Raw genomic sequence first — 25826 nt, 5'->3', positions numbered from 1 at the left:
TCCAATCCGTTGTGGTTTTGAGCTAAAACGGCTCCCAGTCCCATAAGAAAGCATCAGTCTGCAGGATTGACTCCTTTGTAAAGTCTGCAACTTTCAAAATGGGGCTATGACATAGGCCGTGTAACAGATCTCATCTTCATCCTCCAATCTGATCTTTTGGGGCTCAACATTTGTCAGTTAATCGTGAGGTTTTGCTGGAGAAATTTGGACTGAACCGGTGGTAGTAACTGATTAGCCCCCAAAAGGCCCTCCGATCTTTCTTCGTTTTTGGTGTGGGGGTATCGAGAACAGCTCTAACTTTCTGCTGCTGGGGTTGAACAGTACCATTACCCACAAAAAAACCTAAGTACTTAAATGCAGATTGAGCTAGTTTACATTTTCTGGGGATAGCGGTCAGCCCAGCTTTTCTTAACACTCTCATGACTGTGTAAAGGTACATATGATCTTCCCATGTCTGGCTCTGTATCACAATGTCGTCTATATAGGCTCTGCAAATACTCAAGTAAGGCTGTAAGATTTTATCCATCAACCTGTGAAATGTTGCGGGAGCACCATGTAGACCAAATGGCAGAACCTTAAACTAAAATAGTCCTATAGGAGTAGCAAATGCAGTTTTCTCTTTGTTGGGTCCATACAGTAGAACCTGGCAATACCTTTTTGTGATATCTATTGCTGAAAGGTAGACAGCGTTACCCAGCCGGTCAATAAGATTGTCAATACGTGTTGCATTGGATAAGCGTCAAAGGCAGAGATGGCATTAAACTGTCTAAAGTATATACAAAACCTGCAACTTCCATCAGGTTTTGCCACACACTATTAGAAGGTTTGATGATGTTAGCCTCAAGTATCTTCTTAACTTCCTGGGGGTATTTTCACTCCTACCCCCTGGATCCTCTTCTCAGGTGGGGAGGGGTGGTGAAGCGAGGGAGGATCACCAGGGTGGTGGATCCTTGGGAAATGGGAGTGCGGTGCCCGCAGGCGAGACATGGTATCTCGCTTTGCCTGTTAAAGACTAACCTAACCCTCCCTCGGCCTTTATAGGCTACTGTAAGACCTGTTAAAGGATTGCAGGTATATAAAGAGAGACCAAAAGTGCAGCACAGAGAGCAACAGGGAGGCCTTTGTGGCAGAGACCAGCAGGGGACCCGTGTCGTGAGGAGGCAGCCATGGTGAGACCTGAGTGGAGGCCAGGATGCCGATTGTGATCCAAGAGGACCTGTTGGGCCAAGAACAAGCTGGGCTGGGAAGCTAATCCATGTTTGAGAGCCGCCGTGCAAGAGAGACAGCAGCTGGAGCTGCCAACTAGACCAGAGGAAGAGAGGACAAAATCCGCATCCAAGCCGAGGCAGCAGGACTGCCGGAAAGTGGAGAACGGCATCTGGAAGGCCAGCATGGCTCCCAGAAGCTAGCCCATTGGTCTAAAAGAAAGAGGATGAGAAGTGGAGCCCTCGGAGAGGAACGCCAGCACCAGTGAATGTCAAGGAAGTCACCCAGCACCGGGCCGCTCATAGCAGGCTATGCCTGGGCAATTAAGGGCTGCACACGTTTATTGAATACCTTTGAAAACAAAGTTGAAATACGTTTATTAAATGCCGAATGGAATGAAACTGTGAAACATAACTGAAACACATATATTGAATATCGAACTGAATGAAAACCTTGAAACTGAGCTAAAGTAAACTTATTGCATACAGAACTGAATAATACTTTATGGGCAAAGTTAACAACGGATGTCAAACAAAAGGGAAAGTGCTCATTTGCAAACACTTACCAAAAGAGTACAAGTGTGAAAGAATACTACAGAAAGGTGGGGTAGGGAAAAGATCACCATAAAGTGAACTTTATAAATGGATACATTACGGCAAGGCCAAAGACTGGCAAGAGGTGTGTAACACGTGGTGACAAAGCCAAGAAGCTAACCACGGGAAATCAGGAAAGTGTAAAACGGCACACGGAGGCCAGAGGGCTGATAAAGAGAAACCAAGTTAATGTGAATCTCTACACAGGGATAAGTGAAAAAGAGCCTGTGTGGGCTGGAGAGCTGAAGGTTCCTGGTTGCATGACCTGTGATGAGTGGACCGTGTGGTCTGACAACTGCGCTAGACCAATGAGCCCTAAATACCTACAAGTCAAAGGACATTGTGAAATAAACCAAGGAGCACTGTGAGTGAACTGGTAAAGTGAACCAGAAGGAGGGTCAAGTGGATCTATTTTGTGTTGAACATTAAAAATTTGAAAGCAGTACAAGTGCTACATTGAAATCTAGGGGAAGGGAATCCTGAGTTTTGAGGGACTACAAATACTGTCTTCAGGATGGAGTCTCAAGATCCCTCTTTTTGCGTGAACTGTGTTACATTGAACTTGGGGAAGGGAACCCAGAGGATTGTGTGGAACTGTATTGCCTTGAACTGGGAAACGGTAATCTTGAGACTTGTGGAACTTACTTGAACTTGTGAAAGGGAAGCTGAAAAGGAAGTTAAGAGCTGGAAGAAGCTCAGAACTTTATATTGATCACCATTTCTTTACTTATTGACATTCGTCCATATTGTTTAGCTTTTGTTGTGAGGGAAAGGATAGGCTTTGGACACAGACAGACTTTTTAGTTGAACTCTTTGTTAGGGAGAATTCTCCAGAATGGCTAATTTCCCTTACCTACTGAGTCCCTCAGCAGCTTTGCTGGATTTCTAGGATTTTCTTTTTCACCTGGTAAGAGTGTTAGCCTTTTTTTCCCACTCTTACATGTGTTTTTGGCCATGTGTTGTACATTTTTGTGTGTTCATGGACTGTGCAGCCTCACCTAATCCATAGGCATCATCTTGTTACTGTGTGTCACACAGTAACTTTAGTGCAGTGACACAGGGTTGTCTTTTTCAGACTTCCCACTCTGAACCCCATTTTCTGGGACTGACTACTGTCTCCCAGAACATGTAAAGTTGCCATTGACTTTATCAGTCTTTTTAAATTCACAGACCCAGTACAAACTATCTTCCATACTGGAAAGGGTTAATAGTGATCCCTTTTTGTCTGTCTCTCATGGAACATTATTTTGTTCCCCTTTCTTTAAGATTTGGCTGGTGGCAGTGGTATCTACCATTTTTTCCCTACCGCGGTCTAATAAAATAGCCTTGGTACTGTTTTAGGCTAAGTTAGTAGCCTCAAACTTTAATCTGCTGGACCGCTTTTATTTTATTTCGCTTCTGGCTGGGTTTATTCGCCATTTCTTTTGGTAAAGGTCTTTCTCGTGTTTCACTCTGCGCGCCAAACCAGGTTTGGTTCCTTTGTTCGCCGTCCTTTTGCGGGCTTCTGCACAGAAGCCCTCCTTAGGCGCCTGAATGTCTGAGGGGGACAGGATGTGAGGGAGGGGTTTGAGACTCCCTGCACAGGGTCTCCTTGGAGACCCATATCGCACTCTGTATGATTGGTTGTGGTGACTGTCCCGCCAGGACAGCCACCCTGCTGTGTGATTGACAGCAAAACTGTGTGAATGGGGGAAAACTGCATAAAAAGCAGGTCTCTTGGACTTGGAAGGCAGATTCTCCACAGGATCGAGAGAACCGAAGAGAAGCTGGAAGAAGATGACCTCTACCATGACTGAACCTCCCGGTGAAGCCCTCATGCGGGTCCGAATCGCCAAACTTTGACGACAGGGAAGATCTACAAGGAATCTTCTCCCCTTGAGCTGGTGGGACCAACCAGTTCGCCATACTGCAAGCCAGGCCTCCATCCTCTGGTCGGATTTGCTGTGCACAGCTACAGTGAACCGGATAGCCAGGATGACCGGACCTTGCTTGGGTTTTAAGGAGCGCACCTTTTATTTGTCGCTTTGCTCCGCTGCTGGTTTCTTCCCTGGGCAGTGCAGGACCCTCCAGTCTTCCTCCTTCTTGTCAGTTCGACAGTCGCTTCAGGAACCGTGAGCCTGCAGGATCTGCCAGGAACGTCTGCCGCAGCTACAGCGTTCTTCTGCTCTAAAGGTACTGTGCTAACCCGTTTCTTCGTTCCGTCAGACCGCAATGAAATTGTTTGAAATCTTTTGCCAAACCGAGGACTTGTACTTCTCTACTCTTTAAAGTAACTTTGCTACCGACCAACTTCGTTTTCTATCTCTTGGCAGTAGTGGAGCAGCCAAACTTATCTCAAGAGTAAGTGAGCTGTATCAAATAGTTACACAAAGGACAGCAATTACTATGATTCAGACAAACAGTGACTCAAGCTCTTCAAGTAAAAGAATATACATTTATTTCACTCTTCAGTTGTATAACAGTACACTATTATAAGCAGTCTAAAAATCACACTCTTAATACACCACACCAATTCCCTTAAATTCCAGAAAAGTTAAGCTCACAAAATAAAGTGGGAGCAAAATGGCACTCCAGCAATTTAAAAGGGAGGGACAAACAAAGTTATTAGAAATTAGGTCAACCCAACAGTTAAGTACTCAGGGCAATTGATCAAAAGGAACTACAGAGATAGAATCAGGTAGAAAAGGCTTAGGGCCCAAATCAATGGGTCAAAAGTCTTTTGCTCAAGATCACACAGTTCAGGGTAGTTCGCGGTAAAGTTTGTGGCACGGTTTCCGGTCGAGGTTGGTTGATACAAAAGTTAGTTCAAAGAGAAGAGAAGGACAAGCCCTTGGATTGGAGAAAGATTTCAAACACTTTCACTGCGGTTGAACGAAACGGACAACCGGATTTGCACAGTACCTTAAAACGGAGAGGAAGCTGTAGCGGAGGCGGACGTTCCTGGTAGTTCCTGCAGGCTCACGGTTCCTGAAGCGACTGTTGGACTGACAAGAAGTAGGAAGACTGGAGGGTCCTGCACTACCCAGGGAAGAAACCAGTAGTAGAGCAAAGCAACAAATAAAAGGTGTGCTCCTTAAAACCGAAACAGGGTCCGACCTTCCTGGCTATCCGGCCCACTGTAGCTCTGTACACCGAATTCGACCAGAGGAGGGGTCCTGGCCTGTAGTTTGGGTGAACTGGTTGGTCCCACCAGCTCAAGGGAAGAAGTTTCTTGGAGGATCTTCTCTGTCGTCGGATTCTGAAGATTCAGACCTGCAGCAGGGCTTCACCGGGCGGTTCAGTCGTTGTAGGGGTCCTCTTATGCCAGTTCCTCATTGGTTCTTTCATTCCTGTGGCGACTCTGCCTTTCCAGTTCCAGGGACCTGCTTTTTATGCAGTTTTCCCCCATTCATACAGCCTGGCTGTCAATCACACAGCAGGGTGGCTGTTGTTACGCTCACCTGGCTCCCACAGAGGCGTCGATCTGGACTGGACTGCTGCGGTCTCCACCAATGTGACGTGTAGGGCCGAGATGACGAACTGGACTGGCCCACCTAGCTTCGTTTGCTTGGCCCGTAGGAATATTCTTCTGCAAGTGGAGAAAGGGAATTAACCACCCATGGAGTTGAGCGTAAATCCCCCCACCCGCTGTTCTCCCCACTGATCACCTTGGATGTTCCCACTTATAGTCTCACCTGATGATTTGAAAAGATGAGCTCTCCATCCTGCATTGAGCGCAGGGGCGCGTAGATAACCAGTTGCTTCACTGGCTCGAAGGAATTGGTGAGTTCCAGGACAATATTGACTCCTATATTCCCGGAAAGACGCTGTAAGTATGTAGTTCGTAAGAGTTCAAATGCCTGACTTTCACTCTTGTCCGATTCCTTGCAGGTTGCAGCTTGACCCTACTGAAGAGTTCCTCGTGGCAACCGGTAATGTTCTGGTAAGGATTTGCATTATTCAACACAGTTCGATAAAATAATGTCCATATGTAAACTGTTGCTTTCTCCCTTATTCAGGCGCTGAGAGAAAGTATGAAGTCTCGGGGAATAATGCCTCTGGTGGTAAAATCAGGTAAGTCTTTTGTGGTGAGGAGGGTTCCCCTTGTTAGTCCCTTGTTTCACCTTGCTGTCCTTTTGTTTCCGCTTAGGGGCCGGGGTTTGGCTAGGATGCAGTGGAAGCTGCGTCGACCCGTGAAGAAGAATAGTACCCCCGGTGGTCAAATCAGGTAAGTCTATGGGGGGTATTCCTCTGTGTATTCCCTTGGCTCACCTTGTCTTCTCCTTAGGTGCCGGAGTGTGGCGGTAACATGCAGGAGGATGCAATGAAATGTGAAGATGCTGCAAAGGCCGATGAGTTCAGCGCGGAGCTGCAGCAGGCGAGGCGACGCGCATAAAATAACTTTTTTCTTCCAGCTCAAAGGCGCGATGGATCAGGAATTCAGGTAAGGATCAAAGGTATTGCTCTTGTTCTAACCTTTTCTCCTTCTTTCTCCCTTTTTCTAGGAGCTCCAAACTCGAGGCGGCCGTGGCAGATGACTGGATGCAGACTTGCAGGCACGGTGAGCGTTACGCTGCTAGATGCAGAATAACGCGAAACATGTGCTGCTCTTCGGGCGTGGTTTAAATAGCCTCCAAAGTAGTCCCAGGTAAGTATTCCTCCCCTGCCCCACCCGAGTAAAAAAATAGTCCCTAGGTAAAATAGTCCCTTCCAAGCCTCGTTTGGCTTGGAGCTTTTGCAGCATGGTCTGCATCAGGTAAGTTTGCAGCATGGTCTGCATCAGGTAAGTTTTAATCTATGAGCCTGGCGCCTATGGCGCCAGGACTGACCCTCCATATGAGCCGGGCGCCATAGGCCATAGGCGCCAGGACTGCACCGAAATAGCCCCTAGCGGGTGTTGTTGGGCTTGCTTGGAGTAACTTGATGCCTGCTTCCGGGGTTGCTGGACTTGGTCTGGGTCCCCGGGGGTAGGCATCATGACAGCACTCCCCCACAAGGCCCCTCCTAAAGTCATTCTTCCCTGTGGTTTCGGTTTGTATGGGAAATTTCGGTGGAATTTTTTCACCAATCGGGGTGCATGAACATGGTCACTAGGTTCCCATGACCTTTCCTTTGGTCCGTAACCTTTCCAGTCGATTAAATAAAAAACTTTTGACTTTATCAGCTTAGAGTCCAGGATGTTCTTAACTTCAAATTCGGGTTCTCCGTCTACAAGGATGGGGTATGGTGGCTTGGTTAGTCTTGTCCCTGGTTGTACTGGCTTCAAAAGTGACACATGAAAGACGGGATTAATTTCCATATTAGCAGGTAAATCCAACTTGACAGCCACCGGGTTAATAATGGCCTTAATAGAGTAAGGTCCCAAATAGCTGGGGTTAAAGGTCTGTGTTCCCTTTAGAGGTATATGTTTTGTGGCTAACCATACTTGGTCCCCTATTTGGTATTGTGGAGAATCACTTCTATGCCGATCAGCATCTTTCTTGTATTTTTCTTTCGCCTGTTTTAAATGTGTAGTTGCTTCCTTAAAGGCTTGTGTAATCGTAGCGTGCAGATGGTCCACTGCGGGCATTTCTAAGTCTTGGGGTGAGTCAAGGTCTGAGGTTCGAGGATGGTGCCCATATAAGGTATAAAAGGGGCTTTATCCAGTTCCAGAGTGTACTGAATTATTGTATGCATATTCGGCGATCCAAAGAATGTCTTTACAATTACTCTCCGTCTGATGTAACATACAACGCAGGTATTGTTCGAGAGTCTGGTTGGTCCTCTCCGTTTGACCATCGGTCTGGGGGTGGTGACTGGTCGATAACCTCACATCGATTTGCGCCAATTGACAGCATTTTTTCCAAAAATGTGAAATGAATTGACTGCCCCGGTCAGAGACCAACACGGACGGAAATCCATGTATGCGAACAATGTTTTCGAGGAATTCTTTGGCCAGGATTGAGGCTGAAGGTAGTCCTTTTAAAAGAATAAAGTGGGCCATCTTGGAAAAAAGATCCACAATAACTAGAATGGTGTTAAACCCATTACAAGGAGGTAGATCGGTAATAAAGTCTAACGATAAGGTGTGCCATGGTGCAGGCGTAATGTCTAAAGGTTGTAAGGGTCCAGCTGGTTTTTTCTTTTGACTTTTGTTTTTGGCGCAAATGCCACAAGACATCACAAATGATTTAATATCCTTTCGCCAGGTGGGCCACCAGAATTGTCTTTTAATTTTAGTTTCAGTTTTTGCAATACCTGCGTGCCCCTCCATTAGGGTATCATGATAACGGGAAATGACTAGCTCTTGTAGTTCCTTGTGTGGCAGAAATAGCCACCCTTGGTAATAAAGCAGATCATTGGTGACAGAGTAGTCCGGGCCTTTCTTTAAACAGTCCTGCAGGGCTGTAGGATCAAAGAGTTGCTGGATCTTTACATGAATGTCCTCTAGTGTCTGTAGAGTAGTCATGCCAATAATCCTTTGTTCGGAAATTATAGGTACTGGTTCTGGGGTCACTGCTGCCTCTCCCATCCCTATTCGGGATAAGGCGTCTGCTTTACCATTCTTACAACCTGGTCGATAGGTTATCATGAAGTCGAACTCGGCAAAGAACAATGCCCATCGGAGTTGACGTGACGATTGGGCCTTGGCTGTTTTTAAATACTGTAAGTTCCGGTGATCGGTGATCACAGTAATGGTATACCTGGCACCGAGAAGATAGTGCCGCAAAGCCTTGAAGGCGGATTTAATGGCTAATAACTCCTTGTCGGTAACCGCATAGTTTAACTCGGGTGCCGAGAACTTTCTGGACCAAAATGCTACTGGGTGAAGCTGGCCAGTTTCAGGGTCCTTTTGAGACAGGACAGCTCGCATGGCTAGACTGGATGCATCAGTTTCCACTATGTATGGAAGTTCAGGGCGCGGGTGCTTTAACACAGGTGCAGACGTGAATTTCGCTTTCAGCTCTTGGAAGGCATTTTCAGCTTATTCAGTCCACATAAAGCGTTTATTTTTTCGCAACAGTGCTGTGATGGGATGTACGACATGTGAAAAATCTGGGATGAATCTGCGGTAGAAATTGGCAAAGCCGAGCATGCTTTGTACTCCTTTAACTGAACTTGGTGATGGCCACTTAAGGATTGCGTCCACCTTTCGTGAGTCCATTCGGACTGCCTTTGGGGTCAGGATAAACCCAAGGAATTCAACTTCTGTGTCATGAAAAATGCATTTTTCTAGTTTTGCATATAGTTTGTGCTGGCGCAATTTCTCAAGGACTGCTCGGACGTGCTTCACATGGTCAGATTCTGAAGAGGAGTATACTAGAATATCATCGATATACACGACAACACAAACGTCAATGAGTTCACGAAGGACATCGTTCATGAAGTATTGGAAGGCTGCTGGTGCATTGCACAACCCGTAAGGCATCACCTGATATTCAAATAACCCATTCTTAGTGGGGAAAGCAGTCTTCCATTCGTCGCCCTCTTTTACACGTACCAGATGGTATGCCCCCCCCGGAGATCTAATTTAGTGTATATACAAGCGTCCTTCACTTGGTCTAGTAGTTGAGGGATCAGAGGCAATGGGTATCGGTTCTTAACAGTTATCTGGTTCAATGCGCGGTAGTCTATGCACGTTCTGAGGTCACCTTCCTTTTTGGGTACGAAGAACAAAGCTGAAGATGCAGGGGACTTGGATGGGCGAATAAAGCCATTGGCAAGGTACTGGTCTAAGTATTGTCATAGGTGAAGGTTCTCAGGTTCCGTAAGGGCATAGATCTTGCTAAAAGGGGGTTGTGCACCAGGTATGAGATTGATTTGACAATCGTATGATCTGTGAGGAGGTAAGGTGTTTGCCTGTTCCTTTTGGAAGGTGGTTTTTCGGCAGAGAGGTAGATTCATCCTGGAAGCCAATTCATAGTCCACATAGTTTCCTATGGCCCCGCTATCAATGTATGCCCTTCCTGCGTGCATACGCGATGGCTGCCCTGGATCTACAAGGACCATTGGTATGATGAAATGCGAGGTCTGAGTATCCTTCTTCAAGCTCGGCAAGCGGACCTCTACGCTTGTCGGGCGTGGTCGTTTCCCGAGACTGACTCCATATGGCTTTTATCAGCAGCTCCTACCACCTTCTTGGGTGGTTTTACAGGGCAATCCCGTAGAAAATGTCCAGAAGTTCCACAATATAGACACAATTGCATTTGCTGTCTCCTTTCTCTTTCCTTCTGGGTTAGGGGTCCTTTAACCCCTCCGATTTGCATGGGTTCTGAAGCATCTGCTCCTTTGGAGTTAGCGTGGGTTTTGACCAACACCTGATTCTCAAACTTGGCTCGATCAGCCTTTCTGTTCTGAAGTCTGTGATCTAATTGGACCACTAAGTCTATAATTTCAGCACAGTCTTGAGGTGGGTTCACGACTTGCGCCAAGACATCCTTGAGTTCTCCTCGAAGGCCTCGATGAAATAACGTGATTTTTTTTTACCTCAGGCCATCCAGTTTCCACTATTAACCTATTAAAGGTTGCGATGTAGGATAGAAGGTCTTGGTTACCCTGTCGTAGGGACAAAAGTTTGTTATCCAGGGCCTGCCATTGGGAGTGCCGGGCAAATAGTCTTTCCATGCTAGTTTGAAAGCCCTGAAAATCCCGAAAAATTGGGTCATCCTGAGTAACTAGTGGAATTGACCAATCAGCTGCACTGCCACTGAGATATGACAATACAAAGGCTACCTTGGCTTGTTCGTTTGGGAAGGCTCGGGTCTGCATAAAAAGTGCAAGCGGCATTGGTTCATAAACACGGCAAACCTTTTGGGATCTCCGGCAAAGCGTTTGGGTGGGGCTAATGGAATATGTCCTGGTAGGTTTATTTGCACAGGGTTACTCGATAACACAGGAGCTGGATTTCCCCCGGAACCAGGTAGGGGTGCTTGTCCAGCCTGGCTTTGCAATAGTTGCCTAGCAAGATCATCAGTTTGCTCCTTTGACAAAATCAGTTCTCTCCTAAGAGCATTGGTTTCTTGACGGGCGGAATGCACTTCAGCCCTCAGTTCCCCTAGTAATTGGGCCAATTGGTCAGCCTCTGAGGTACCCATAACGCCCGGGTGGGAATTTGTGGGTAGGCTTCGCGTTCTGTTACGCTCACCTGGCTCCCACAGAGGCGTCGATCTGGACTGGACTGCTGCGGTCTCCACCAATGTGACATGTAGGGCCGAGATGACGGACTGGACTGGCCCACCTAGCTTCGTTAGCTTGGCCCGTAGGAATATTCTTCTGCAAGTGGAGAAAGGGAATTAACCACCCGTGGAGTTGAGCGTAAATCCCCCCACCCCGCTGTTCTCCCCACTGTTCACCTTGGATGTTCCCTCTTATAGTCTCACCTGATGATTTGAAAAGATGAGCTCTCCATCCTGCATTGAGTGCAGGGGCACGTAGATAACCAGTTGCTTCACTGGCTCGAAGGAATTGGTGAGTTCCAGGACAATATTGACTCCGATATTCCCGGTAAGACGCCGTAAGTATGTAGTTCGTAAGAGTTCAAATGCCTGACTTTAACTCTGGTCCGATTCCTTGGAGGTTGCAGCTTGACCCTACTGAAGAGTTCCTCGTGGCAACCGGTAATGTTCTGGTAAGGATTTGTATTATCCAACACAGTTCGATAAAATAATGTCCATATATAACCTGTTGCTTTCTCCCTTATTCAGGTGCTGAGAGAAAGTATGAAGTCTCTGGGAATAATGCCTCCGGCGGTAAAATCAGGTAAGTCTTTTGTGGTGAGGAGGGTTCCCCTTGTTAGTCCCTTGTTTCATCTTGCTGTCCTTTTGTTTCCCCTTAGGGGCCGGGGTTCGGCTAGGATGCAGTGGAAGCTGCGCCGACCTGTGAAGAAGAATAGTACCCCCGATGGTAAAATCAGGTAAGTCTATGGGGGGGTATTCCTCTGTGTATTCCCTTGGCTCACCTTGCTGTCCTTGTCTTCTCCTTAGGTGCCGGAGTGCGGCGGTAACATGCAGGAGGATGCAGTGAAATGTGGAGATGCTGCCAAGGCCGGTGAGTTCAGCGCGGCGCTGCAGCAGGCGAGGCGACGCGCATAAAATAACTTCTTTCTTCCAGCTCGAAGGCGCGATGGATCAGGAATTCAGGTAAGGATCAAAGGTATTGCTCTTGTTCTAACCTTTTCTCCTTCTTTCTCCCTTTTTCTAGGAGCTCCAAACTCGAGGCGGGTGTGGCAGATGACTGGATGCAGACTTGCAGGCACGGTGAGCGTTACGCTGCTGGATGCAGAATAACGCGAAGCGTGTGCTGCTCTTCGGGCGTGGTTTAAATAGCCTCCAAAGTAGCCCCAGGTAAGTATTCCTCCCCAGCCCCACCCGAGTAAAAAATAGTCCCTAGGTAAAATAGTCCCTTCCAAGCCTTGTTTGGCTTGGAGCTCTTGCAGCATGGTCTGCATCAGGTAAGTTTGCAGCATGGTCTGCATCAGGTAAGTTTTAATCTATGAGCTTGGCGCCTATGGCGCCAGGACTGACGCTCCATATGAGCCTGGCGCCACAGGCGCCAGGACTGCACCCAAATAGCCCCTAGCGGGAGTTGTTGGGCTTGCTTTGGGTAACTTGATGCCTGCTTCCGGGGTTGCTGGACTTGGTCTGGGTCCCCGGGGGTAGGCATCATGACAGCTGTCCTGGCAAGGACAGTCCCCTTAGCCAATCAAACAGGAGTGCGCTTGGGTTACCAAGGGAACCCATGGCAGGGGTCCAAAGATCCCTCCCTCACATCCTGCCTACCTAGACTTTCAAGTGCCTTAAGGAGGGCTTCTGTGCAGAAGCCCGCAAAAAGATAGCAAACAAACGTGTCATCCCCAGTTTGTCGCGCAGAGAAAAACACGAGAAAGACTTTAACAAAAAGAAATGGCGAATAAACCCAGCAAGAGCCAAAATAAAATGTATTTGGTCAAGCGGGTTTATGTTCGAGACTACTATAATAGCCTAAAACAATTACCACGTTTATAAAAGATAATCGTGGTAGAAAAGTTAGGGTAGATACCACTGCCACCAGCCAAGTCTTAATGTAAAGGGAGTGAAACAATGCTCCAAGAGGCACAGGCAAAAAGGGATAAGAGTTTACCCTTTCCAATACTCTATGTAAGATGGGGTGTACTGGGTCTGTGGTTTAAAGTGACTAAGGTAAAGTTAATGGTAACTTTACCCTTTTCTGGGGGACAGTAGTCAGCCCCAGAAAATTGAGTTGGTGGGAAGTCTCAAAGACAACCCTGTGTCACTGAACTGAAGGTGCTGTGTAACACACATAAAAATGAGGCCATGGAGTAGGTGAGGCTCCAATGCTCAAGATCACACAAAAAGTGGAAACACACACAGCAAAACAAATGTTAGAGTGGGAAAAAAGGCTCACACTCTTACCAGGTGAAAAAAATGAATCCTAGAAATTCAGCAAAGCTGCTGAAGGACTCATTAGGTAAGGGAAATCAGCCATTTATGAAATTTCTCCCTAACAGTGTTTGCTTGAACCATAGTAAATTGCTGTCCTTTGTGTAACTTCTGATACTGCTCACTTTAATCTTGAGATAAGTCTGGCTGCTCAGCCATCGCTACCACTTTACTGTGTAGTACAGGCTTGTACCAAAGGGGAATTTGTAATGTCACTTGTAGTCTTAATTGTGTGTGGTGTTCCCAAAGGGTACTGCAGATGATTCTGCCTAACACTCTTTGACTCAGACATTCCTTAGTTTCGTGCAGGGAGGGAAATCCCAACTTAGCATAGGGCAAGTTAGGCCTTCTACGATCCTGACATTTGAGTTAATAAATCATTTTGTTTTGAACTTTGAATCTGTTGTTTGTGTCTTGCTTCATGATGCCTACACAAATGGCGTCACTGGTGGGATGCAGCTCAACCGATACAAGTTGGGGGACCCTAAGATTTGAAAAGCTAAGTGCCAGGGCACCAGACCACTCAGTAGCTACCAAGGGTTCTATTGGGTTTGATATCTGCAGTAACAGGGATGACAAAATTCCCCCAGGTGAAAGAAGACTGATACCTACTGATTTGATATGAATTTCACCCCCTGATACACACAGCAGACTAGCACCCAAATCAGGGCTGACATGGAGATTTGGAATTGATGTATTAGTGAGAGTAATAGACCCAGACTTTAGAGGCAATGTTAAGGTATTGCTACAAAATCACAGAAAGTATCCATTCCAAATTCATCAAGGGGATACAATTACTCAAGGGGTGCTTGGGAAAGTAGTGTTCCCTATGCTCAAGGAAGAATCTGGGAAGGAAAGTACAGATAGGGGAACTCAAGGCATCGGGGAGGGCGATGATAGATCTGATGGCAATCCCAACCGTGAACCCAAAAAAGCTAAAGAACACGAGCCCGAGACATTTCCCGACTTAGCCTTTGCCCAAAGAAACAACCCCTTTTTAGCTGAAGCATTTGTGCAAGTAGTATCGCAACCTGAGGGTCACGAGAAGGGGGGGACCTTTTTCCTTTTTGAAACATGGGCTTCTTTATAGAAGAGACACCACTTTAGAGGGGCTAGTAAGAAGGCAGTTGGTGGTCCCTAAAATACACAAACAGGTAGTGCTAGAAATAGCCCATCCACATCTGACAAGAGGCCATCTGGGACAGTTCAAACCCCAAACACATACAGCAAACAGGTTTTACTGTCCCGGAATTCACTGTGACATTTTCCAGGATTGGTATGGATATTGTGGGACCCCTGGAAACTTCCAAACTGGAAACAAATGTATTCTGGTTATTGTAGATTACGCTACACGTTATCCTGAGGTCTTTCCCCTGAGAGCCAATACTATACAACAAACCCTGAAACACCTGCTCTCACTTTTCTCTAGAGTAGGGTTTCCGAAGGAGATATTGACTGACCAGGGCTTTACTTTCATGAGCAGGCTTATGGGGGAAGTTAAATAACTGCTGCATATGACCACCCTCAGAACATCTGTGTATCATCCTGAGACAGATGGCCTTGTAGGGAGATTTAATAAAACCCTCAAAACCATACTCCGAAAATTAGTTGAGCAGGACAGCAAGAACTGGGATCAAATAATACCCCGCACCCTATTTTCTGTCCGGAAAACCCCTCAGGCCTCAACAGGATTTTCCCAGTTCGAACTCCATTATGGACGAGTACCGCAGGATGTCCTGAATATGTTGACAGAAACATGGGAAGAGAGAGAGGAAGCCCTGATTCTGCTTTGCCAATCTGCAAATATGTTGAAAGAACACCTGACGGCTGTAAGATCTCTAGTCCAGACTCATATGGTGAAAGCACAGGAGTAACAAAAGACCTCCTATGACAAAAAGGTTGCATTAAGATCCTTCTCCATAGGTGAAAAGATGCTGGTACTATGACCTACCTCTGAAAACAAGCTTGTATTCAGATGGCATAGACCATATGAGATACTGGAACAAATGGGTCCCTGTAATTATAAGATGTCACAACTTGACGGCCATCTTAAAACCCAAGTATACCACGTGAACTTATTGAAAGAGTGGAAAGAAAATCCTTCAGAATCCAAGACTATGTTATTATCTTGTCTTCTACCCAAAGACACAGAAGACAAAGCCTTAATTTCACCTGACCTCAGGAACAATCAAAAACAACATTTATACAATCTTATCAGGCAGTTCAATTATGTGTTTCGAGAGGAACTTGGAAGAGTGAAGATATTTGTCATCACATTCGTACTCCCATAAGTAAAGTTGTACACTTGAAACCTTATCGGTTACCTGAGGCTAGAAAAGAGATTATTATTCTGTAAATTAAAACCATGTTAGAGGGTAATATCATCGAGCAATCTACTAGCCCTTGGTCCTCCCCCATTGTGTTGGTGGCAAAACCCGATGGAAGTTGGAGGTTCTGAATAGATTTTCAAAAGGTGAATGCCATCACTGCCTTTGATGGTTACATCATGCCCGTATATTCGACCTGATAGATGGGCTGGGTAATGCTGTCTACCTTTCAACGATAGATCTTACGAAAGGATATTGGCAAGCTCCTGTAACGCTCACCTGATTCCCGTAGAGGCGCCGGTCTTGACTGGGCGTATACCGTATCTTCAAAGGTGATGTGTAACACACGGCTGGCTCTTTGGGCTGGACCTCTGTGCATTGTATGTCTGACTCGAAGGGTAAGATGTCTGCAGATAGAAAATATGGGATTAATGAACTGGGTTATTGAATGTCTCTCTCTTCTTCCCTTTCTCTTCTCCTGTAGAACCCCAAAGGTTAACGCTCTCACCTTAGGTAAGTGAACGCCGTGCTCTCCATCTGCCTCGGGGCAGGGTGCTGTAACCAGTTTCTTCACTGGATAAGGGGAGCAGGCCTCTTGACTTCAGAGGACTGCTGTCCGTCGTTTACTGCACGAACGGTAAGTTTCGAGTAATTCTAATGTCTTTAAAAGTCTTTAGTAATGATGTCTCTTGTTTTGCAGGGTTCCGGCGATGGCGGATGACGGGCTGAAGTGAGTTGAAGATGGAGCCCGTGTGATGAATAGAAGCGCCTGGAAGCACGTAAGTAAGCGCTTGTTGCCTGCTTCACGATGCGCTCTAACTGTCTTTTTATTTTGCAGGTACAAGTTCGGAGCGGCTGCAGGGTGCCGGAATACCCACTGGGTTAGATGTGGAAAGGAGTAATGGCACGTGAGTATTAAAGTTCCCCAATGTCTTTAAACGCACCTTGTTTTGTCTTTCAGATGCGGGATGCAGCGCCGAAGGCCTCCGGAGCGTGCGAAGAGTAGGTAAGCCTTTGTCTTTCAGATGCCGGAATGCAGTGCGAAGACCTCCGGAGCGCACAAAGAGTAGGTAAGCCTTTGTCTTTCAGATGCCGGAATGCAGCGCGAGGCGTTGGTGACAGCCGATGGACCAGGTAAGTGAAGCGCTGTCACTGAAGACCGTAATGCTAACCTGTTCTTTCTTGTCTTTATAGGTGTTGCTGAAGACTGGATTCAGGATGGTAAGCCTTTTTCCTTAGGCCCAGGATAAGATGCAGAAGACACGATGAGCGTTCTGCTGCAGAGGATGCAGAATAACGCAAAGCAAGATTCATCCATCGGGTGTGGTTTAAATAGCCTCCTGTAGTGCTTAGGTGTCTCCTTCCACAGCCACGCCTAGGTAAGAAAAGAGTTCCTGCTTTCCAGAAGAGTTCCAGTGTTCTGAACCTAGGGAGTGGCTCCTGCCCCACCCAACAGGAAAAGTAGTTCCAAACAGAAGAGGATCAGAGGCTCAACTGGCAGGCAAGTAAGCAGCATGGTCTGCTGCAGGTAAGTCCACCCAAGCATTATGAGCCCGGCCTTCCAGCGCTGGGACTGGGCATATTTATGAGCCTGGTGCCACTGGCGCCAGGACTGGGTCCAAAAGGTCCCAATTGGGACTGGTTGGCACTCGGAACCTGGGTTATGGATCTGCTTCCAAGGGAGTTGGGAAAACCCTGACCTTTTGGAAGCAGAGATCATGACAGTACCCCCCCTCAAGGCCCCCCCAAACCGGGCTTCTCCGGGGGTTTTGGCTTGTCAGGAAATGTTCGGTGAAATCTTTTGATTAGGCGAGGAGCGTGGACATATTCAGCAGGTTCCCAGGATCTCTCTTGGGGGCCGTAGCCTTTCCAGTCAATTAGGTAAAATAGTTTAGATTTGGAGATCTTGGAGTCCAGAATGCTTTTGACTTCAAACTCGAGTTCTCCATCAACTAGTATGGGTTTTGGAGATTTAGTTAGTCGGGTTTGAGGTTGCACGGGTTTTAATAGAGAGACGTGGAAGACCGGATGTATCTTCATGTGCGGGGGCAAGTCCAACTTGACCGCTACTGGGTTTACTATGGTAGTGATGGAATAGGGACCAAGGTATCTTGGGTTGAATGTGCGTGGCCCTTTTAGAGGTAGATATTTGGTGGATAACCAGACTTGATCCCCTACTTGATATTGAGGGGCTTCCTTCCGATGTTGATCTGCTCCTTTCTTGTATTGTTCTTTAGCCCTTTCAAGGTGAGAAACAGCTTCCTTAAAGGCTTGGGTGATTGTAGAATGCAGGTAGTCTACTGCTGGTGTTTCAAGATCTTGGAGGGGATCCAACTCCGAGGTTCGAGGGTGACTGCCGTATAAAAGAAAAAACGGGGTTTTCCCAGTTCCCGAATGGACAGAGTTATTGTAGGCATATTCGGCTATCCAAAGGATGTCTTTCCAAGTTTTTTCAGTTTGTTGCAGCATGCAGCGTAAATACTGTTCCAGAGTTTGATTGGTCCTCTCGGTTTGTCCGTCGGTCTGAGGGTGGTGACTGGTCGATAGTCTCACATCAATTTGAGCCGACCGACAGCAACTTCGCCAAAAATGAGAAATAAATTGACTACCTCGATCCGAAATTAGAACCGAAGGAAAACGTGCAGTCGGACGATGTTTTCGAGAAATTCTCGGGCCAGAGTTGCTGCTGTTGGCAAGCCTTTGAGCGGAATGAAATGCGCCATCTTGGAGAATAAGTCCACGATTACTAGAATCGTATTGTATCCGGAGCATGGAGGTAGATCGGTGATGAAGTCCATAGAAAGCGTATGCCAAGGGCGAGGTGGGATGTCAATAGGGCGTAAGAGGCCTGCTGGTCTTTCCTTTTGACTCTTGTTTTGGGCGCATACTCCACAGGACATTATAAAGTCTCTGATATCTTTTTTCCAAGACGGCCACCAGAAGTAGCGCTTGATCTTTTCTGAGGTCTTGGCCATACCGGGATGTCCTTCCATTAAAGAATCGTGATAACAAGAGATTACTTTTTTCTGTAAATCTGTGCTGGGCAGGTATAATCGTTCTTGGAAATACAATAAATTGTCCTTTACTGCAAAGTCCTTTCCCTGCAGATGCCAATTCTGTATGTCTGCTGGAGTTACAAGTTGCCTGGCTTTATCCTTAACTTCCTCTATGGATTGTGTGGCGATTACACCCAGAATTCTTTGTTCGGGAATGATTGGTACAGGTTTAGGGTTGATCAAGTGTTCTTCCACTCCCATCCGAGAAAGGGCATCAGCTTTACCGTTTTTTGTACCAGGTCGATAGGTAATTATGAAGTCAAACTCGGCAAAGAATAATGCCCAACGGAGTTGTCTAGAGGATTGGGCTTTTGCGGTTTTCAAATATTGCAGGTTTCGGTGATCCGTAATCACAGTAACGGTGTGCCGGGCCCCCAGCAGATAATGCCGCCAAGCCTTAAAGGCAGACTTGATAGCCAGAAGTTCCTTGTCAGTAATCGTGTAATTGATTTCAGGAGGCGAGAATTTGCGGGACCAAAATGCCACGGGATGCAACTGATTGGTTACCGGGTCCTTTTGTGATAGAACTGCCCCCATGGCAAGGCTTGAAGCATCAGTTTCCACAATGTAGGGGAGTTCGGGGCGAGGGTGTTTTAAGATTGGTGCAGAGATGAATTTAGTCTTCAAATCCTGGAAAGCTTGTTCCGCCTCGGTAGACCATTCAAAATGTTTGTTTTTCTTTAACAAGGCAGTGATGGGCTGGACTATTCGAGAAAATTCGGGGATAAACCTGCGGTAAAAGTTAGCGAAGCCTAACATGCTTTGCACACCTTTTACGGAGGATGGTGATGGCCATTTGAGAACTGCATCGACCTTCTTTGAATCCATACGCACTCCGCTAGGTGATAATATGAATCCCAAGAATTCAACTTCAGTCACGTTGAAAACACATTTTTCACACTTAGCGAAAAGTTTGTGTTGACGCAATCTTTCGAGGACCATTTTCACGTGTTTCCGATGTTCAGATTCCGATGAAGAATAAACGAGGATGTCGTCAATGTAAACAACAACACACACATCTATGAGCTCTCTGAGGACATCGTTCATAAAATATTGAAAGGCGGCCGGGGCATTGCAAAGTCCGAAGGGCATGACCTGATATTCAAATAGCCCATATTTGGTGCGGAAGGCCGTCTTCCATTCATCGCCCTCTTTTACTCGTACCAAGTGGTAGGCTCCTCTAAGATCCAGCTTTGTATATATGCATGCTTTTCTGACTTGGTCCAGGAGTTCAGGGATCAAAGGTAACGGATATCTATTCTTGACGGTGATCTGGCTCAGGGAGCGATAATCTATACAAGTTCTAAGGTCTCCTTCCTTTTTTGGAACGAAGAACAAAGCTGAAGAAGCAGGGGACTTGGAAGGACGAATAAACCCATTTGCCAGGTATTGATCCAGGTATTGTCGAAGGTGAAGGTTCTCAGGCTCGGTGAGGGCATAAATTCTACTACAAGGAGGAGTAGATCCAGGTATCAGGTCTATCTGGCAGTCATAAGACCTATGAGGAGGTAGAGAGTTAGCCTGATCCTTCCGGAAAACATCTTGGTATTCTAGGTATTCGGGAGGTAACTGGGGAGTCTCTGAAGAAATTGCTGCCAGTGCAACACCAGGTGGAGGGTGACAAGTAGAGACACATTCTGGAAACTGGACCGTTCTTGCTCGCCAATCGATCAGAGGATTGTGTTTCTCTAACCAAGGTATTCCTAGAATAATCTGAAACTGAGGAGCCTTGATCACATCGAACACGATCTTCTCATGGTGTCCATCTTGACTTACTAGCGTCACTTCTTGAGTGGTATGCGTTACTGGTCCGGAGGCTATCTCCGTTCCATCCACCGTAGTAATGACGTCCTTTACAGCCTTGGGACAAAGAGTTAGATTCATCCTCAAAACCATTTCATGATCCACATAATTGCCGATGGCACCGCTGTCGACGTAAGCTTCAATTGCATGTAATCGATCCGGATTATCAGGGCTAATGAAGACCATAGGTATCACGAAATGCGAAGTCACGGAACTGGTTTTCACGCTCGGCAAGAGGACCTCTATTCTTGTCGGGCGAGGTCGTTTCCCTGCTCAGAGTTTGTAACTTTGGTAACTGCAGCTCCTACTGCCTTCTTGGCAGGTTTCACCGGACAGTCTCGATGAAAGTGCCCTGAGTTTCCGCAATAGAGGCATAATTGCAACTGTTTTCTCCTTTCCCGCTCCTTTTGTGTTAGAGGACCTTTCAGGCCCCCTATTTGCATGGGTTCCCCGGAGTCTACTCCTTTGGAAGGAGTCGGCGGTTTGGAAAATACTCGAGCATCAAACTTGGAACGATCGGCCTTCCTGTTCTGCAGTCTGTGATCTATTTGAACGACTAAGTCTATATAGTCCGAACAATCTTGTGGGGGATTCACTACTTGGGCTAACACATCTTTGAGCTCTCCACGTAGACCTCTATAAAACAGCGTAATCCTTTTGTCCTCAGGCCATTGAGTTTCCACTATCAGTCTGTTGAAAGACGCAATATAAGCCAAAAGGTCTTGATTACCTTGTCGCAACGAAAGAAGCTCATTGTCCAAGGCCTGCCCCTGCGAATGTCTTGCGAACAGTTTTTCCATACTGAGCTGAAAAGCTTGAAAATCATGGAGGACCGGATCATCTTGATTTACTAGAGGGATCGACCAGTCTGCCGCATTGCCACTAAGGTACGAAAGCACGAAAGCTACTTTAGCTTGATCAGTTGGAAAGGCTGCTGGCCGGCATAAGAAATGCAACCGGCACTGATTGATAAATACTGCAAACCTCTTTGGGTCACCAGAAAATCGTTCGGGCGGAGCCAGAGGTACATTCCCAGGTAGGTTGATCTGCACTGGATTCATAGAGGATGTAGAAGGAAGATTTCCCCCAGATGCGGGTAACGGGGTCTGTCCGGCTTGTGACTGTAGCAATTGTCTAGCGAGATCATCTGTTCGCTCCTTGGAAATAATCAGTTCCCTTCTTAGAGCGTTCGTTTCCTGACGGGCTGCATGCACTTCTGCCCTTAGTTCCCCAAGTAACTGGGCTAGCTGGTCGGTATCCGAGGTTTCCATAGCGCCTGGACGGGAGTTTTGCGGTAGGCTTTGCGTTCTGTAACGCTCACCTGATTCCCGTAGAGGCGCCGGTCTTGACTGGGCGTATACCGTATCTTCAAAGGTGATGTGTAACACACGGCTGGCTCTTTGGGCTGGACCTCTGTGCACTGTATGTCTGACTCGAAGGGTAAGATGTCTGCAGATAGAAAATATGGGATTAATGAACTGGGTTATTGAATGTCTCTCTCTTCTTCCCTTTCTCTTCTCCTGTAGAACCCCAAAGGTTAACGCTCTCACCTTAGGTAAGTGAACGCCGTGCTCTCCATCTGCCTAGGGGCAGGGTGCTGTAACCAGTTTCTTCACTGGATAAGGGGAGCAGGCCTCTTGACTTCAGAGGACTGCTGTCCGTCGTTTACTGCACGAACTGTAAGTTTCGAGTAATTCTAATGTCTTTAAAAGTCTTTAGTAATGATGTCTCTTGTTTTGCAGGGTTCCGGCGATGGCGGATGACGGGCTGAAGTGAGTTGAAGATGGAGCCCGTGTGATGAATAGAAGCGCCTGGAAGCACGTAAGTAAGCGCTTGTTGCCTGCTTCACGATGCGCTCTAACTGTCTTTTTATTTTGCAGGTACAAGTTCGGAGCGGCTGCAGGGTGCCGGAATACCCACTGGGTTAGATGTGGAAAGGAGTAATGGCACGTGAGTATTAAAGTTCCCCAATGTCTTTAAACGCACCTTGTTTTGTCTTTCAGATGCGGGATGCAGCGCCGAAGGCCTCCGGAGCGTGCGAAGAGTAGGTAAGCCTTTGTCTTTCAGATGCCGGAATGCAGTGCGAAGACCTCCGGAGCGCACAAAGAGTAGGTAAGCCTTTGTCTTTCAGATGCCGGAATGCAGCGCGAGGCGTTGGTGACAGCCGATGGACCAGGTAAGTGAAGCGCTGTCCCTGAAGACCGTAATGCTAACCTGTTCTTTCTTGTCTTTATAGGTGTTGCTGAAGACTGGATTCAGGATGGTAAGCCTTTTTCCTTAGGCCCAGGATCAGATGCAGAACACACGATGAGCGTTCTGCTGCAGAGGATGCAGAATAACGCAAAGCAAGATTCATCCATCGGGTGTGGTTTAAATAGCCTCCTGTAGTGCTTAGGTGTCTCCTTCCACAGCCACGCCTAGGTAAGAAAAGAGTTCCTGCTTTCCAGAAGAGTTCCAGTGTTCTGAACCTAGGGAGTGGCTCCTGCCCCACCCAACAGGAAAAGTAGTTCCAAACAGAAGAGGATCAGAGGCTCAACTGGCAGGCAAGTAAGCAGCATGGTCTGCTGCAGGTAAATCCACCCAAGCATTATGAGCCCGGCGCTTCCAGCGCTGGGACTGGGCATATTTATGAGCCTGGTGCCACTGGCGCCAGGACTGGGTCCAAAAGGTCCCAATTGGGACTGGTTGGCACTCGGAACCTGGGTTATGGATCTGCTTCCAAGGGAGTTGGGAAAACCCTGACCTTTTGGAAGCAGAGATCATGACAGTACCCCCCCTCAAAGCCCCCCCAAACCGGGCTTCTCCGGGGGTTTTGGCTTGTCAGGAAATGTTCGGTGAAATCTTTTGATTAGGCGAGGAGCGTGGACATATTCAGCAGGTTCCCAGGATCTCTCTTGGGGGCCGTAGCCTTTCCAGTCAATTAGGTAAAATAGTTTAGATTTGGAGATCTTGGAGTCCAGAATGCTTTTGACTTCAAACTCGAGTTCTCCATCAACTAGGATGGGTTTTGGAGATTTAGTTAGTCGGGTTTGAGGTTGCACAGGTTTTAATAGAGAGACGTGGAAGACCGGATGTATCTTCATGTGCGGGGGCAAGTCCAACTTGACCGCTACTGGGTTTACTATGGTAGTGATGGAATAGGGACCAAGGTATCTTGGGTTGAATGTGCGTGGCCCTTTTAGAGGTAGATATTTGGTGGATAACCAGACTTGATCCCCTACTTGATATTGAGGGGCTTCCTTCCGATGTTGATCTGCTCCTTTCTTGTATTGTTCTTTAGCCCTTTGAAGGTGAGAAACAGCTTCCTTAAAGGCTTGGGTGATTGTAGAATGCAGGTAGTCTACTGCTGGTGTTTCAAGATCTTGGAGGGGATCCAACTCCGAGGTTCGAGGGTGACTGCCGTATAAAAGAAAAAACGGGGTTTTCCCAGTTCCCGAATGGACAGAGTTATTGTCGGCATATTCGGCTATCCAAAGGATGTCTTTCCAAGTTTTTTCAGTTTGTTGCAGCATGCAGCGTAAATACTGTTCCAGAGTTTGATTGGTCCTCTCGGTTTGTCCGTCGGTCTGAGGGTGGTGACTGGTCGATAGTCTCACATCAATTTGAGCCGACCGACAGCAACTTCGCCAAAAATGAGAAATAAATTGACTACCTCGATCCGAAATTAGAACCGAAGGAAAACCGTGCAGTCGGACGATGTTTTCGAGAAATTCTCGGGCCAGAGTTGCTGCTGTTGGCAAGCCTTTGAGCGGAATGAAATGCGCCATCTTGGAGAATAAGTCCACGATTACTAGAATCGTATTGTATCCGGAGCATGGAGGTAGATCGGTGATGAAGTCCATAGAAAGCGTATGCCAAGGGCGAGGTGGGATGTCAATAGGGCGTAAGAGGCCTGCTGGTCTTTCCTTTTGACTCTTGTTTTGGGCGCATACTCCACAGGACATTATAAAGTCTCTGATATCTTTTTTCCAAGACGGCCACCAGAAGTAGCGCTTGATCTTTTCTGAGGTCTTGGCCATACCGGGATGTCCTTCCATTAAAGAATCGTGATAACAAGAGATTACTTTTTTCTGTAAATCTGTGCTGGGCAGGTATAATCGTTCTTGGAAATACAATAAGTTGTCCTTTACTGCAAAGTCCTTTCCCGGCAGATGCCAATTCTGTATGTCTGCTGGAGTTACAAGTTGCCTGGCTTTATCCTTAACTTCCTCTATGGATTGTGTGGCGATTAAACCCAGAATTCTTTGTTCGGGAATGATTGGTACAGGTTTAGGGTTGATCAAGTGTTCTTCCACTCCCATCCGAGAAAGGGCATCAGCTTTACCGTTTTTTGTACCAGGTCGATAGGTAATTATGAAGTCAAACTCGGCAAAGAATAATGCCCAACGGAGTTGTCTAGAGGATTGGGCTTTTGCGGTTTTCAAATATTGCAGGTTTCGGTGATCCGTAATCACAGTAACGGTGTGCCGGGCCCCCAGCAGATAATGCCGCCAAGCCTTAAAGGCAGACTTGATAGCCAGAAGTTCCTTGTCAGTAATCGTGTAATTGATTTCAGGAGGCGAGAATTTGCGGGACCAAAATGCCACGGGATGCAACTGATTGGTTACCGGGTCCTTTTGTGATAGAACTGCCCCCATGGCAAGGCTTGAAGCATCAGTTTCCACAATGTAGGGGAGTTCGGGGCGAGGGTGTTTTAAGATTGGTGCAGAGATGAATTTAGTCTTCAAATCCTGGAAAGCTTGTTCCGCCTCGGTAGACCATTCAAAACGTTTGTTTTTCTTTAACAAGGCAGTGATGGGCTGGACTATTCGAGAAAATTCGGGGATAAACCTGCGGTAAAAGTTAGCGAAGCCTAACATGCTTTGCACACCTTTTACGGAGGATGGTGATGGCCATTTGAGAACTGCATCGACCTTCTTTGAATCCATACGCACTCCGCTAGGTGATAATATGAATCCCAAGAATTCAACTTCAGTCACGTTGAAAACACATTTTTCACACTTAGCGAAAAGTTTGTGTTGACGCAATCTTTCGAGGACCATTTTCACGTGTTTCCGATGTTCAGATTCCGATGAAGAATAAACGAGGATGTTGTCAATGTAAACAACAACACACACATCTATGAGCTCTCTGAGGACATCGTTCATAAAATATTGAAAGGCGGCCGGGGCATTGCAAAGTCCGAAGGGCATGACCTGATATTCAAATAGCCCATATTTGGTGCGGAAGGCCGTCTTCCATTCATCGCCCTCTTTTACTCGTACCAAGTGGTAGGCTCCTCTAAGATCCAGCTTTGTATATATGCATGCTTTTCTGACTTGGTCCAGGAGTTCAGGGATCAAAGGTAACGGATATCTATTCTTGACGGTGATCTGGCTCAGGGAGCGATAATCTATACAAGTTCTAAGGTCTCCTTCCTTTTTTGGAACGAAGAACAAAGCTGAA

Source organism: Ambystoma mexicanum, chromosome 2q (assembly GCF_040938575.1).
Source record: "Ambystoma mexicanum isolate Mex_15411 chromosome 2q, UKY_AmexF1_1, whole genome shotgun sequence".
NCBI classification, from domain to species: Eukaryota; Metazoa; Chordata; class Amphibia; order Caudata; family Ambystomatidae; genus Ambystoma; species Ambystoma mexicanum.
The sequence above is the reverse complement of the archived record's forward strand: the minus strand, read 5'-3'. Positions refer to the sequence as shown.